Consider the following 15,345-nt stretch of genomic DNA (forward strand, 5'->3'; position numbering starts at 1 on the left):
GTAAAGTGAGTGTCTAAGTAATATGTATTTGTGAGTTTTTTGTCCCAAAAAAATAGATAAAAAAAAAAAAACTAGAATTTCTCTGGAAATTTCCGGAAGCAAAATAATTTACAATTGAAAACACTCTATCGAATTTCAAAAAATTAAAAATATAAGTGGGAATGTAGTGACGATCTAATTTGAAAAGCTTTGCTTTCATTAGTGTAAAGCTAAAGACTCGATTCCAGCCATCAATATCCAACAGTACTTGTAAATCTGCCTTTTCTTTTAGTTATTATTTTTTATGATTGGGTAGCATTGCTTTTATTAGTAGTAGGGCTGAACTACAACTCGGTCGGCCTAAACCAAGCCCAACTCCAAAATTTTCAGGCTTGGGCAGTGTTGTTCAATTTGGGCTTGGGTTGAAAAAAAAAAATCCAAATTTATTTTGGTTCGGGTTCGGGTTCATGTGTTGAGCGGTCTAAAACCAAACCCAACGTATCCCAAATTAGCTAATACGAGCAACCCGTACATCTTCTCATTTCCTTCCAAACTCTAAGCCAAGATAATAAAATATATTTATGAATCTGAATTGACTCAAAATCTCAACTGCGAACCCAAATTCAATCCGTGTTTAAAATGATAAGAATAGGTTAAAGGTCAGATTTGGTTGAGTTAGGATATGTAGCACCATTACTTTGAAGAGACGAAACAATAGTTACTTTGAGTTGACACCTTTTGTTATTGCAAAGTAGTAATGAATGTTGCAGTCCGAAAATAATAGGATTACATATCTAGTCAAAGTAAATATTAATGTTGTTAAAGGCGGTTAACACAGGTCTAGTACTAATTATCATCTCAGACTCACTAATATTTATTAGCCGTGTTTCTTGATTGTGTCCCGTCCTATTTGTCAGCACGCACTTCACTAATAAAAAAGCCTAACTTGTGAGATAAGAACTTTTGTCATCCAAAAGTCCAACTACAAAGCATGGAATGGTCAGGAAAAATAAACAGATGCAATATTAAACTTATACTGTACCACACCGCACCTGATTCACTCACCTCACAGCCAAAATTTAAATTGAGAAAAAGGAAAGAAGGAACCCAAAAAAGCAAAAGAAGGAACCCAAAATGTCACCTGAGACAGAGCAAATCCCAGCCACCCTAGTACGGAAAGTCCAAATTGAACCTACAACCTACCTTCTGCTCTCCCAATTAATTAAACCAGTAAAGAAGACGTCAATCAAAGCCATCCATCGCCTCATGTCACATATATACATATCTCTATCCATATATATATACCTATACTGCTATACTATAATAATGTATCATCATTACGTATCATCAGCTTTATAACATTTTTGGCGATGTTCCAGCTGTACTAACCTCAAAATCTCATTAATTTACTTGTTATCAAACTTAATTAAAATGCAGGTGTCAGTCAATCACAGCATTATCCATCACTAGTTGATGTAAAACGAATCTTTGGAAGAACTGGTTTCGTGTACATTTCGTCAGGCTTTAGGGGCATTGTTGTCATTCCGCAACATAAGAAAAAGAAGAAAACCCAGAAAGAGGTGACACATAGTATCACCATCAGACATTGGTACAAAAATGGAATCAAAGCATAACGGAAACTGTGAGTTGTATACCATAGTACACTCCCTCTTTGACGTTTTTTTCTTCTTCTTTTTTCTGGTAAATCTCTGATGTTGATATCATTTGATGACGCCTTCACTTCAGTTTTTAATGCATGCCACATTTATTTATTTATATTATATTATATATGTGTGTGTGTGTGAATATCTCTCTAAACAATGCTCTGAATAGTCTGATACAATGACAAAATACACATCTAAATTTAAAATATTAAAAAAAATTGACTCTCTCTCTTATTGTTAATTCTGGCCAAATTAATAATTTTGAATATATGTTGCATTCTCAACTTAATAACTTTCTCTCTCTCTTATTTTTAAAGTTTAAAATGAGTAATGCACTAATAATTCTGTACAAATTAATAATTTTGAATATATGTTGCACGACTTAACAATGTGGTAGTAATTTTTTTTTAATTCAATATATATTATCTCCAATTTTCATGTGGATCATTTTAAACAAACTTTATGTAATAATAATAGATTGAACTACATTTATGATAAAATTCTAATAACAAAGAGAGACGGTCTCTGGTACCCTCCAACGTCTCTCTTGCATTTTCTATGTGATATTTTGTGTTGTGAAGTGTGAAGTTAATAAAACGACGTCACATCTGGATTCACTTACTACACCAATACCTTATGAGTTTGTTGGGCTGGGCTGAGCTGGATTGGGCTGGGTTTGGCACGTGCTGATGAGTGACGTGGAGGTGATTGAAGAAGAAGGCGCCGTCAGAGAAAGGATGGTGATGAGTTGGCCGACGAGGAGGAGGGTCATATTCATGCATATATCGATGAGAATCGTATCTCGATCTTTATATCTATATCGATCTCATGATCACTGTCTTAATCATATACATAATCTCCAGAAATGGCTGCTTATGCAATCATTTGTTGGTATCTACGAGCCCTATAAATTTCCTATCTATCTTTCTCAGCTTCCTCATTCTCTCTCTCTCTCTCTCTCTCTCTCTCTCTCCCCTTTATTCTCCATAGTAATACACTCAGTATTAGGTTTCATCAACATGGCATTCCTAACTAAGCTTGTCCTCCCCCTGCTGCTATGCTTAGTTCTTATGCAAGGTCTATTTCTCTCATTGTTTATATATATATATATATATATATATATATATATAGCTATATATTAATGGTTTCGGGCTTTCCATTTTCACTTCATGTTATATTTGGTTGTAAGAAAATGACTTTGTAAGGTGTAAGTTATATATATAGCCGTGACTATATTTGATTTATAACTATTTGTTTATTGTTTTTCACAGAGTGCAACAGTGGGCATGGATGTTGTTTTGCTAAGGCAGCTGCTTTCCAAGAGGTGCAAAACAGAAAGGTCTTGGTACTTTCAAAACTATATACCGTATATTTCTTCAAGTGGGTATATATATATATATATATATATATATATATAGTTTGAATGGAATTGAAGTTTCTTTATAATTACTTTTGCAGGTGAAGGAGGTGGCTTTGAAGAGTACTAGTGTGCATGGAACAACAAGCATTACTGGCAAAGGTGGGAACTTGTTTGGCTGGGACTTGAGGAAGGTTCCTTCGGGTCCGGATCCACTGCACCATAATGGAGGGAACCCCAAGAAGCCCCGAACTCCATAGATGCTTATCCACATACCATCCTATATGTTTAGTATTTTGTTTACCTTATAAATAGAGACATAAATATATATATATCTATCTACTATATGCATCACGTACCAGTTAGATCTCACTCAAGAGACATAGCCTTTTTGTCCAGCTCCAAGGAGTGTTATGTGCTTTTCTTCCTTTAATTTTGTTTTCTGTAAGTGCTAAGATACAAGCATGTGTATCTATAGCTATATGGTTGTGTATGTATATATTGTAGTATGACTTTTTGGAATGGACCAGTGTGTGCTATTTTCCTTTAACTAGAAGTGTAAAACCGGTTCAATTACCACGCAAATTTGCAAACTGAGAGTCAATATTTCGTAGATGGTAGGGTTTTGACAAAATCAATGTGACTGTTTGGGGCTGATTTAAACATACTGTCGTATGCAGTCAGCCACAGTATTGACTTTTTGTGGCCACTGTCTATTCTGGGATTGGAATATATAAAAGGTAATTCAGATATTGCCTTGCAATAACTAACCTGGATATTTTATTCTAAAAATCTACCTTTATCATAATGGATGATGCTTTGATGATGCAATAATGACAACGTACTGTAAAAAGAAAAAAAAAGAAGATTAAATTTATCAACTTGAGGGATTAAGGTAGAAAATTGTAGAAACAATCAATTGACCCTAACTTATGTTGTTTTACTAAAAAGAAAAGAAAAAAGAAGAACTGATATACAACTTATATTGAATTTGGAAGATTCTTGTACGTAACTTATCTAGTTGATAATTTACCGAAAAAAAAAAAAAAAAAAAAATTATCTAGTTGACATTCTCTTTTTTCTTTTTTGGAAATTATGTGTTAGGATTGGAATCGTAATTCGCACGTTTGGTCTCTGAAAGCATAAGATCTCAGAAAAATAAAGCTAAAAATAAGACCAAAACTATGTGTAAATAAGAACTAAAATTGACTTAAATGTGTAACCATACCAGCCAAATAGAATGGTTATATTTATTCGAACAATACTTGGGTTCTCATTAGTGAAAATTTATACTATTTCACTGTTGATATGAACCAATAATAAATAGACATGTCATCTTTAATTACCAAATTCAATATGATAGGTATATACCTACTTACTAAATTAGAGATGGTGATTTGATTACCATCTATGATTTGATAATTAAAATAAAATGTGTTTATTTATTATTAGTTTACATTAGTGGTCAGTATGGTGTAGATTCTCAGAGGACCTAAGTATTGTCCTTTATTTATAAAGAGTTGTATATGAAAAAAAAAGAGAAAAAAAAGAAAAAAAAAAGATGCTCTCGTGTTTATATTTTTTTAAAAATTTGTAACACTTTTTATCAACACATAATTTCATATATTTACTTTCAAAAATCTTGTAACAAATTTACGTTACTAAACAAATTTCAAAATAGTGTTAAATATACTGTAAAATAAAAACACTGTTTTTACTTCAGGTCAAGGGCCAAGACAAAAGTACAAAACAAAAACAATTGCTAAACAACCCTAGTGAGCGACTTTCATGCTTCGAGAATCTTATATTATAATGCAAACAAACACCAAAGTTTGCTCTTTGCCAGAATTTAATAAACGGTTTGTTGAGACTTGTGAACTATGTACTCGACTGAATTATAGGTTATTTTGGGCTTGAGGCCAAATCTAGGCCCAATTACTGACATGGTTCATGGTTTAATTCATAAGTTTACTTTAAATAAGATACACACAACTCTCCATTTTGAGGGTTGACAGATTTCTTTGTTTTGCCTTTCAACCAAAGTATAGGTGTATTTTCAATTAGTTTTTAAACAAGTGGGATTCTACCTCTGATTTCTTGTCCCTCTTGCGAAACTCTAATTAATTTTTTTTTTTTTTTAAGATAGGCATAAATTTAATGTGTTGTATCCTTTTAAAATGCTAAAACTACTAATTTGGAATTCAAAAATCCAAATTACCAAAGCAAATATATCTTGCGTCTCTCCATGTAAAAAATGTATTTGCTGATCTTCAAAGCATATGAAGGGAAAGGGTGTTATCATCTAATTGCTTGCTACAGAGAAGAACCAGGTTAACGACCTCTCTCTCTCCCTCCCCCAACACACACACACAGAGTAATGCCCACCCCTCACAACTTAGTGCCTTTCTTTGCTTCACTCCTTGTCTCATGTTTGTCCACAAAGAATTTGATAAAATTGAAACAAATACACGTGAAAATCATAACGGTAGGAATTTCCCGCCACGACTTTATACGATCAAAGCTCGTCTCTAACTATGCCGCCTGTGCCCAAATGCTCGATGCCACCCACATATTTTCTCTCACTAACCGCCAATCCACCTTCCTTTACAACTCACTCATCAGAGGCTTCTCTTCCCTTAACCACTTCTCTCAGTCTCTCTCCCTTTTTCGCCAAATGCTCTATGCCCGCAAACCCATTGACCGACACACCTTGCCCACCGTTCTCAAATCTTGTGCTAGCTTATCGGCACTCCGACTCGGCCGCCAAGTCCACCTGATGGTTTTGGCGACTGGGTTTGGTTCAGCTGTTGCAAATTTAAGTGCTTTGATCACGATGTACTCAAAGTGTGGAGATTTGGTTAGTGCCCGGTAGGTGTTTGGTAAAATGCCGGAGATGAACTCGGTTACTTGGTCAGCAATGATGGCGGGGTATGGGATGCATGGAAATTCTGGTGAGGTGTTTGTGTTGTTTGAACGGATGGTGAATGCTGGGGTATTGCTGGATGGAATGACTTTTACTACTGTTCTGACAGCGTGTAGTCATGGGGGTTTGACGGATAAAGGGAGGGAGTATTTTGAGATGATGAAGCGAAGGTTTGGTGTGAGGCCCGGGTTGGAGCATTACGCTTGCATGGTGGACATATTGGGGCGGACTGGCTGTGTTGAGGAAGCGGAGGCGTTGATTGAGGGAATGGAGGTGGACCCGAATGAGGCTCTGTGGGGTGCACTGCTAGGGGCTTGTAAGATTCATCGGAAGGTGGACGTGGCTGAGAGGATCTACGGGAGGAGATTGAGTTCAACATCTCAGTAATTCTTTTGTCTATAATGCCAAGTTAGTATTATAAATTTGTTAATGGTTTGAACTCCATTGGTCAAGAAGCTACAATTGTTTGAAGAATACACACAGCTTTCTTGGGTTGCCCTGAGAATTGAAAAGTTTTTGGACAAATGAACCGGATAATTCGCAGGAATTGAATTCACGTTTATCAGGATTGGTGGAACTGGTCTTCCTATCATTATTGCAGCCCATTCTTTTTTTCGAACAATTGCTGGTCAAGAGAATGGAAAATCCACGGATTGTGATTTGATAAAAAAATCTGGCGGGGAAGGGAATATTGTATCTCTCATTTGATGCCCTCGCTATATGCTGACGTTGGTTTTGATAAGTTGTGCGCACTCAAATTTGGCAGGTCTAAGAGTTTATAGATGAGTACTTCGTAGTCAGTAACATGGTTAAGCCGAGGGTACATTGAAAGAGTATTAATCCACGCAAAGAAACTACGAAGATCCAGACGTCTCTCATGAGGTTTGTTTTTATTTATTTATTTATTTTTCCGGGATACTTCAATTAGCATAGCTGAAAAGAATATGATTGATTAAAGATAAAAGAAAATGTTCTCTTTTTCTCCATAAAGATGATCCGTTTTATATGCTTCTTGTAGGAATTGAAGGTTGTTTCATTGTTTGTTTAATATGATTATGTAATAGTTAATAGTTTGTCATAAAGGTAATAATTTTTTTTATTGGAATCAAACTCATCTTTTTCCTCCGAATTAAGCTCTCAAAGGTGCTGATATTGATGTAAAAATCATTTCATACTCCATGTACTAGACTTGACGGAAAATTTACATTTAGTGCCTTGGATGAAGAAAAGAGAGAAGATCTTTCAATCTTCCATTGTGTAAATATTCTTAGATATTCGATCTTCGAATATAGGTTTTGAAACAATTGGTTGTGTCATGTATCATTCTTCCTTACTCATCTCTTGGGTATTGAATCTGGTATTGCTGGACTGTAAGGACTGGTATGCTTGATTCTTTAGTCTTACTAATGCCTAGTTCTATTATGGTTGGAGTCATCTATAGGACATTCTCTTATAAAATTGAGAACGGCCATCACGCATGTTAGATATTTGAGACCTTCACTTCTGGTTTTGCCATTGGAAGAGTGAACGAGGATGGAGCAAGCATCTGCACATTGTTGATCGTACATTATAGGGATGATAAATGACTAGAGTTCTTAGAATTTAGATGAAAAATATTAGACCACTGGCCTAAATTAGCATTTCTTTGATTAGATGAGCATGTTTGCTGAAGAAAGATAGGTGGAATGCCCATCCAACCGATCAAGGTCAAGGTGGAGATGGACTGGTCTGACTTCATCCACTAGTTAGCTAAAATGGGTATTGGCGTTCCTCAATTTCTGTTTTCTACCTCATTTTGATCTCTAAGCTTACCAAATGGGTACAGATTAGAGAAGCTTCAAAGGTTTACAGTGGAATGTTTTTAGTTTACACTTGTTCCGGTCTCTAAAACGAAAAGAAATGTATGCTTGTCTGAAGGTGCCATGGAATGGAAGGCTGCTACTGGAATTCATAGCATTCATTTAATTTACCCTTTAACTGCAACAATCTGGTCTAGTGAAAGGGGGTAAAGGAAGCTAATTCTTATGATGTTTCAAAATTTGAAGATATTGGATTGTATTTGTTGTTTTCAAATATGAATACGCTTTTGCCAACTAGGCCGGTCAGATTTGTAGGCCTGAGTATCATGGTTCAACAGTATATAGTAAACAAGTTTTTTAGGAGCAACGAGTCTCTCTGCACATAATATATTGACTTAGCATAAATTAATCGGCCTAAATATCTTGATTCATGTATAAATTAGACATTCTATACAGAAGTTTCATCTTGAAGAATTCAAGAGCCTCCTTCGCATGGACCATTAATGGCAAAGCCCACAGTGATTGAGTTCCATGGGACCAAGCTTCTTTTAGGTATTTTTTTTATAAATTCTGGCGGGCTAATTCAATTAAACCACATTGAGAAGTCAGGTCTATGGGGTTATTTATTTGTTTGCTCATAGTATATATTATATATACTATTATTATATTATTTGTAATATATATATATTTTTTAAGTATATGAAATAGACATTTGATTAAACAATTAAATCGACAAAAATGAATCTTAATTATAAAAAGTAATTGAATGTCATATAATAGCTATTAAAGTTATACAAATCAGTTTTTTTTTATTTATTTATTTTTTTATTTATTTAAATTATAGTTAAAACTACTGTGATGCATGCACTAAAAATATAAATTTAAATCTTATTATTCAATAAAGAGAGAAAAAAAAAAAAAAATTTCTTTTCACCAAATTCACTTGAGCAAATTGCATAAAGTCTCCTTGACTTGGTGAGACGGACTCAGGAAATTGTGTAAGCTGAACAAAAATAAGATTTTTTTTGTAATTTTAGGTAGGACAACATTAAAATTTTATAAATATATAATTTTTATAAAAAAAATTACTAAAATAATTCATTAGTTAACTGAGGAAAGGTTTTTTGCCAAAAAAAAAAAAAGGTAATAGATAAGTCAAGGAAGGTTTAATTCAATTCATCCAAATAAAAAACATAAAATGGCTAAGTTTTGTCATTTCCCTGCCAATTTAATAATACAAAAACTTATTTTTACGAGTAAATAAGTCGCATCATATCAATAATTCAATTTGCAATATATGTTGTGTCGTCATTCTTAACATATAATAGATGATGCTGCATATGTGGTGGGGTATGCCCACTAGATTTTTTGCGTTAATAAATAGAATTGGCCATTACCATCAAAACAGGGCTTTCAAAGTGGAATGGGATCTATAATGCTCATTTTCTCTTCGAGCTGCTGAATGCTATTCCATTTTTTTATCTCCTAATCTTAGTGTAAATAATAAAATAATTTTTTTAAAAATTGTTCTCTAGGTGAGTCTACTTCAAAATTTAACACACATAAATTTCGATAGCTTAGACAAATTATGCGAAGCCACGATACGGAATTCATACCTGTCCATCAAAACAACACCATTTTGGAACATAGCATCAACACATAAGGAGATTGGGAGTTCGAATTTCGGATAACCCCACCAATAGTTAAATTCATGATTGGATGAACCTAGTATCCAACCATGCACTTGAGAGGATTTTGGTTCATATAATTCTGGTTGAGATTGCTTTGTTGAGTTTGTATTCTCAAATTTAATGTCAAATAACAAACATCATTTTACTGTGAATTAACACACACTGATCCATTGTTTAGAACTGCAGAAGTAATATAAATAAATAAGTGGAGGGAGATACAAAGGAGGGAAATTGAATTAGAGAGAGAAGATTAATAATTTGGAAAACATGAGATCAGATTAACATAATCAAACATCACAATAGCAGTAATCCTAATTCGGATTCGTGGGATCCACCCAACCCGTCATGTAGGCTGTGAGACCTTTGGTTGTTGGCCGCATTTTCAACAACTCCAAAGTCCACACCTCTCCGCTTCTCACTCCCTACAGTTTAATGTGCTCTCTCTCTCTCTCTCTCTCTCTCACACACACACACACACACACACACCAGCAACAACAACAACCACAACAAAAACAACATCACAAACACAATTATCACCAATAATTACATGTTTACATCCCACAATGATCTTGGGGAAGTGAAACCCTTTTTCACATCCCAGATGGAAATTGATGTGCCAAGAAAATCCACCCAAACACAGGATAAAGAAAGCCCTAAACAAGCTCTTTTTTACCCTTTTTTTCTTCTCTCTCTCCAATCTGCTGAGTTAACTTAGGATCCTTCTTTTCTTAAAAATAAAAAATACCTCTATACGAATGCTAGATCATATCATACTCAACTTGCAATATATCATCCTCACTAACCTTAATTAGTACTATAAATGGTAGATATAATTACTATAAAAGTATAAATTACCCTTAAACCGTTAAAACAATAGCTACAGTATAACATTTATCATGTTATTTTTACAATTTTGCTATTATAATACCGTACAATTAACCTAAAGCAAATAGTAACAAAAATCATATAAAATTTCACACAATTAATGTAAAATAATAAGGTAACTGATATATATTTAACTATTCCAAGCACCAAAGTTGTTTTACTGCTTTTACGGAATACTACTGCATTTCTTCCAAACTCAGGCAAGTACTAAATGTTTAAATTAAACTAGTATAGATTTCGTTTACAATGACCCTTTACTTTTTAATTTATTTAAAAAATGTCCGTCTTGAAATTGTTGTAAAAAAAATATAATAATACATAAAAATAGAAAATCCTCTCTCTCAGTTTAAACATTTCAATGATGGAAACATTATGAATTTCTGAAGCTTGCTAATAGAATGAATAGTATGGACCAACATTATTGCCCGATCACATTCCAAGAGTAAACATGAAAGTATTAAAGCCTCTGTTTATTATTAATTGAGACGGATAAATAATTAAAGAAGTTAATGTAGTTCGGTCATTGAGGCGGATGAGAGACAACATAGTGCCCAGCGACACAATCTCTAATTTTGGCATTTTTTATTTGCATATCTTTTTTAAAATAATATAGAAGACATATTTATATATTTAAGTCGAATGTCTTTATAGTTCAACAGTTGTTTTTTATTGTTGTCTTTATAGTTCAGCAGTTGTTTTTTATTGTTGAGAGTCCAATTTCGAGCATTAGTACTTACTAATTTGTAATCTAACATTCTTGCTATGAAAAAAAGAAGAAGAAAAAAATAGAGGATTTGCATGATGTTACTGTATCATTCTTATTACAGTGAGATGATAGTGTCGAAGTGTTTTTTTATTTATTTTATTATTATTATTTTTTACATTTTACCCTTTTGGGGAGGCAGCATGTGCCGGGGGCAGCGCCCCCTGCCCATGCTGCCCTATTATAATTTTTTTTTTATACATATATTTGTAATAATTGATAAAATGCCCCCCTTAAATTATTAAAATATTCTTTTTGTCTCTGAATCTACTAAATTTTATTTTATTTTATTTTATGTGTATAATTTGTAAATATTTATAAAATACCTTCATAAAATTTATAAATTATCCCAATAAAATTATCTATTTCTAAAACGTCTTTAATTCTTTATTTCTTTTCCTTCTTATTTTTTAAATTTCTTTTTATCATCTTCAAAAACTTTTGCATTCTCTTTCTATAATTAAAATATATTTTTCCCTTTAAAATTCTCTCATATTTTTTTCTTTCTATTTCATTTTCTTCTTAAAAAATTCATTTTTCTTCTTAAAATTTTATTTTTTCTTACACTCATGTATAATTTATGTGCAATAACCCTTCTTTTTCTTTTTTATCTTCTTATTCATTTTTTATTCACTTATTTTAATGCACTATCGTTACATTATTATATTTTCGGCATGCTTGAAAAAAAATTATTTTGTCAATGTTAACATGCCCCTGAACCAAATTCCTGGCTCCGCCCCTGATCCTAGACGCAGTCCTCCTCCCCGAGCTCGCTGCAACAACTCTCCTCTTCCTGCCAACACACTTCTCCATCCGTTCCCTCCTCTCAAATCCCACTCGCCACCTCCCACCCGGCCCAAGAGGGTTTCTGATCATCGGTGCCCTTCCCCACCTAGGCAACATGCCCCATGCTGCACAAGCAAAAATGGCCAAGAAGTAAGGATCCGTCATGTACCTCAAAATGGGCACTTGTAGCATGGTCGTGGCCTCCACTCCGGAGGCTGCTCAGGCCTTCCTGAAAACCCTAGACCTAAATTTCATAAACCGTCCCCCCAACGCCGGTGCAACCCACCTCGCCTACAATAGTGAGGACATGGTGTTGGCGGATTATGGACCGCGCTGGAAGTTGCTTAGAAAACTAAGTAACCTTCACATGCTCAGTGGCAAGGCTCTGGAAGATTGGTCAAATGTCCGAGCCATCGAGCTAGGGCACATGCTTGGTACCATGCACGATATGAGCAGCCATGGTGAACCGGTGGTGGTGCCGGACATGCCGTGCTACACAATAGCAAACATTATCGGGCAAGTGATACTGAGCCGGCGAGTGTTTGAAACGAAGGGCTCAAAGTCTAATGAGTAAGGACATGGTAGTGGAGCTGATGACGACGGCGGGGTATTTCAATATTGGTGATTTTATTCCTTCCATAGCATGGATGGACCTGCAAGGAATCGAGCGTGGGATGAAGAGATTGCGTAAGAGGTTTGATGAGTTGTTGTCAAGAATGATTGAAGAGCACAAGGCTTCTGCTTACGGGCGGAAGGGGAAGCCAGATTTTCTTGACGTTGTAATGGCTCATCAACAAAGTTCTAGTGATGACAAGCTTCCTATGACTAACATCAAGGGACTACTATAGGTAAGTCATACAACATTATTCTCCCACTGTAGATAGCAGTATTATATATATATTTTTTTCTAATTGGTACTCACACACACATGCCTTAACTGAGGTTCGAAACTCTAATCTCTCTTTGAGAAGTAGGAGTTTGGTACCGTTAGACCACTAGCCTGTTGGTTAGATAGATAACATATTATATGTGCGTGTGTATATATATATGTATCGTATTTCAATCTATGTGTAAACTTTCTCGATGAAGTTTGTCCATAAAAGATACCAATGATTCTGAAACAATCATTTTTCTTTTCATTTAAAAATGTTTTAATTCAATTGAAGAACGATTTTAAAGTTAAGAAAAAAAATATGTTAGATATCTTGTTGATGTAGTATAACCAGTTAATTGAATTTTTAAAGATATAGTATTTGTTTACATCTAATGGTTCGTGTATTTGGATAGATTCTGTATAACATGTCAAAATTTAATTAATTAATTAGCAATATTATTATATCAACAAAATCTCTATTGAATAGAAGTTATTTCCCTGCTTATGATAATCGTGCGTTTTTTGGATATACTGTATAACATGTCAAGATAGAATTAATTATTAGCAATACCATATTAACAAAATCTCCATTGAATAGAAGTCATTTAAATACTTATGATTTCACAACTATGTTTTGGCTCCTAATTGATGCCATTTTATTTTAAAATTTGAAGTTTGAAGTTTGAACCCTGCCTCTAATTCCAAAGGTCCGATTTGACACTTCCAAATGCAACATCAAGGTTTGAAGTCAGTTTACACAGTACTAATTTTACTGCCTTCACTAGAATTTGTTCACTGCAGGCACAGACGCACCTTCAAGCGTGATTGAATGGACTCCGGCCGAGATGTTGAAGAACCCCAGCATCCTCAAGCGTGCTCACGACGAGATGGACCGTGTCATTGGCCGTGACCGCCGGCTGGTGGAGTCCGACCTGCCCAAACTCCCCTACTTACAAGCCATATGCAAAGAAACGTATCAAAAACACCCTCCCACACCCTTGAATCTTCCCCGAGTCTCAACCCATGCTTGCCAAGTGAATGGTTACTACATCCCAAAGAACACCAGACTCAGTGTAAACATTTGGGCCATCGGGCGAGACCCCGACGTGTGGGAGAACCCATTAGATTTTATCCCGGAAAGGTTTTTGGATGGAAAATTGGCGAGGAATATTGATCCGCGTGGGAATGACTTCAACCTGATTCCATTTAGTGCAGGAAGGAGGATTTGTGCTGGGACTAGGATGGGAATTGTGCTAGTGGAGTACATTTTAGGGACCTTGGTGCACTCGTTTGATTGGAAATTGGTTGATGGAACTGATGAGCTGAACATGGATGAGGCTTTTGGACTTGCCTTGCAAAAGGCTGTGTCACTTTCTGCTATGGTCACACCACGGCTAGCTCCCACTGCGTGCATTACTACTTAAGCTCAAAAAGTCGTTCAATGCTTCAGCAATATCATATATATATATATGGAAACCTGGATTCTATCCTGTCGGAGAGGATCCTAATTCATAGATCAAAGGGTCTATGACTGCTAAATAATGATGCCTTTTCTTGTTTTCTTTGTAGAATTTCAATGCCACCTTCTACTTAAATTTCATGTATTGAGGTGAAAATGTTCTAAAAAGGTACACCAACTAGCCTCTCTTTCGCTTTAATCCCAAAATAAGAAGAAATTAGTTGATGGCAATCTTATTTTATCAGAGAACAAGCTGTCTTTCTTTTTCTTTAATTTCCTCCAAGTTTTTTCTTTCGATTAAAAGAAGGGATATATTCCAAAACAAACAAAAATGTCACCCTCAATCCAAGTGGAAAATACGAAAACTGTCTCATATACCAAATGTGGAAGAAACCTTCAACTATCATGATGCCATTCATTGAACGCAGGTTGGATTCATGTTGGTACACACAAGTTGGACCCCAGACATTTTTTCCGTAGCAAACTAGCAACATAATCAGACCGGTGGGTTTCATGGTTTAGGATACAACTATACAAGTTTTATCCGGTCTCGCTATCATATTTAACTAATTTGATCGCACACCTTAGGGATGATAAGTGACTTGGAGGTCTTAGAATTTATATGAAAAATATTGGACCAATGGCCTAAATTAACATCTGATTGGGCGAACATGTTTGGTAATTGGTTAGGAAACATGTAGAAAGATAGGTGGAGTGTCTATCCAACCAATAGACCGATCAAGGACATGGTGGACTGGTCCAAGTTCAACTGCTATGTGTTTTGGAACTGATCCAATACTATTTAGCTAAACAGCTTGGCGTTAACAGAGTTCTGTTTCCTACCTGATTTTGATCTCTAACCTTCTCTTATCGGTACAGATTAGAGTCTTAGAATGTTTAAGTATGTGCAATGGCATGTTTAGTTCACACTTGTCTCAGTCTTTAACAACGAAAAGAAGACCATGGAATGGGGGACAGCCACTGGAATTCACAGAATTCATGTATACTCTGATTGCAACAATCAGGTCACAGAAGGTAAAGGAGGCTAATTCTTATAATGTTTCAATTATTGAAGATATTGGCTTGTATAACAATCATTAATCTATTTCCAAGGTTAGCAGGACTGAAGAGGGGAAAGCCCACATATACTAGCTACTAAGGGTTG

At 35.0% G+C, this 15,345-nt stretch overlaps 2 pseudogenes; both read left to right on the forward strand.

The window, feature by feature from the left end:
- The first annotated feature begins 5,018 nt into the window (after window positions 1–5,018).
- Window positions 5,019–6,971, forward strand: LOC132270632 (putative pentatricopeptide repeat-containing protein At3g11460, mitochondrial; annotated as a pseudogene).
- A 4,811-nt stretch (window positions 6,972–11,782) lies between these two features.
- On the forward strand, window positions 11,783–14,145 carry LOC132269822 (flavonoid 3',5'-hydroxylase 2-like; annotated as a pseudogene).
- Window positions 14,146–15,345: the final 1,200 nt, after the last annotated feature.

Source organism: Cornus florida, unplaced genomic scaffold, assembly GCF_030987335.1.
Source record: "Cornus florida cultivar Cherokee Brave unplaced genomic scaffold, ASM3098733v1 CherokeeBrave_3.0.0_Hap2_Chr08, whole genome shotgun sequence".
In the NCBI taxonomy this organism is placed as follows: Eukaryota; Viridiplantae; Streptophyta; class Magnoliopsida; order Cornales; family Cornaceae; genus Cornus; species Cornus florida.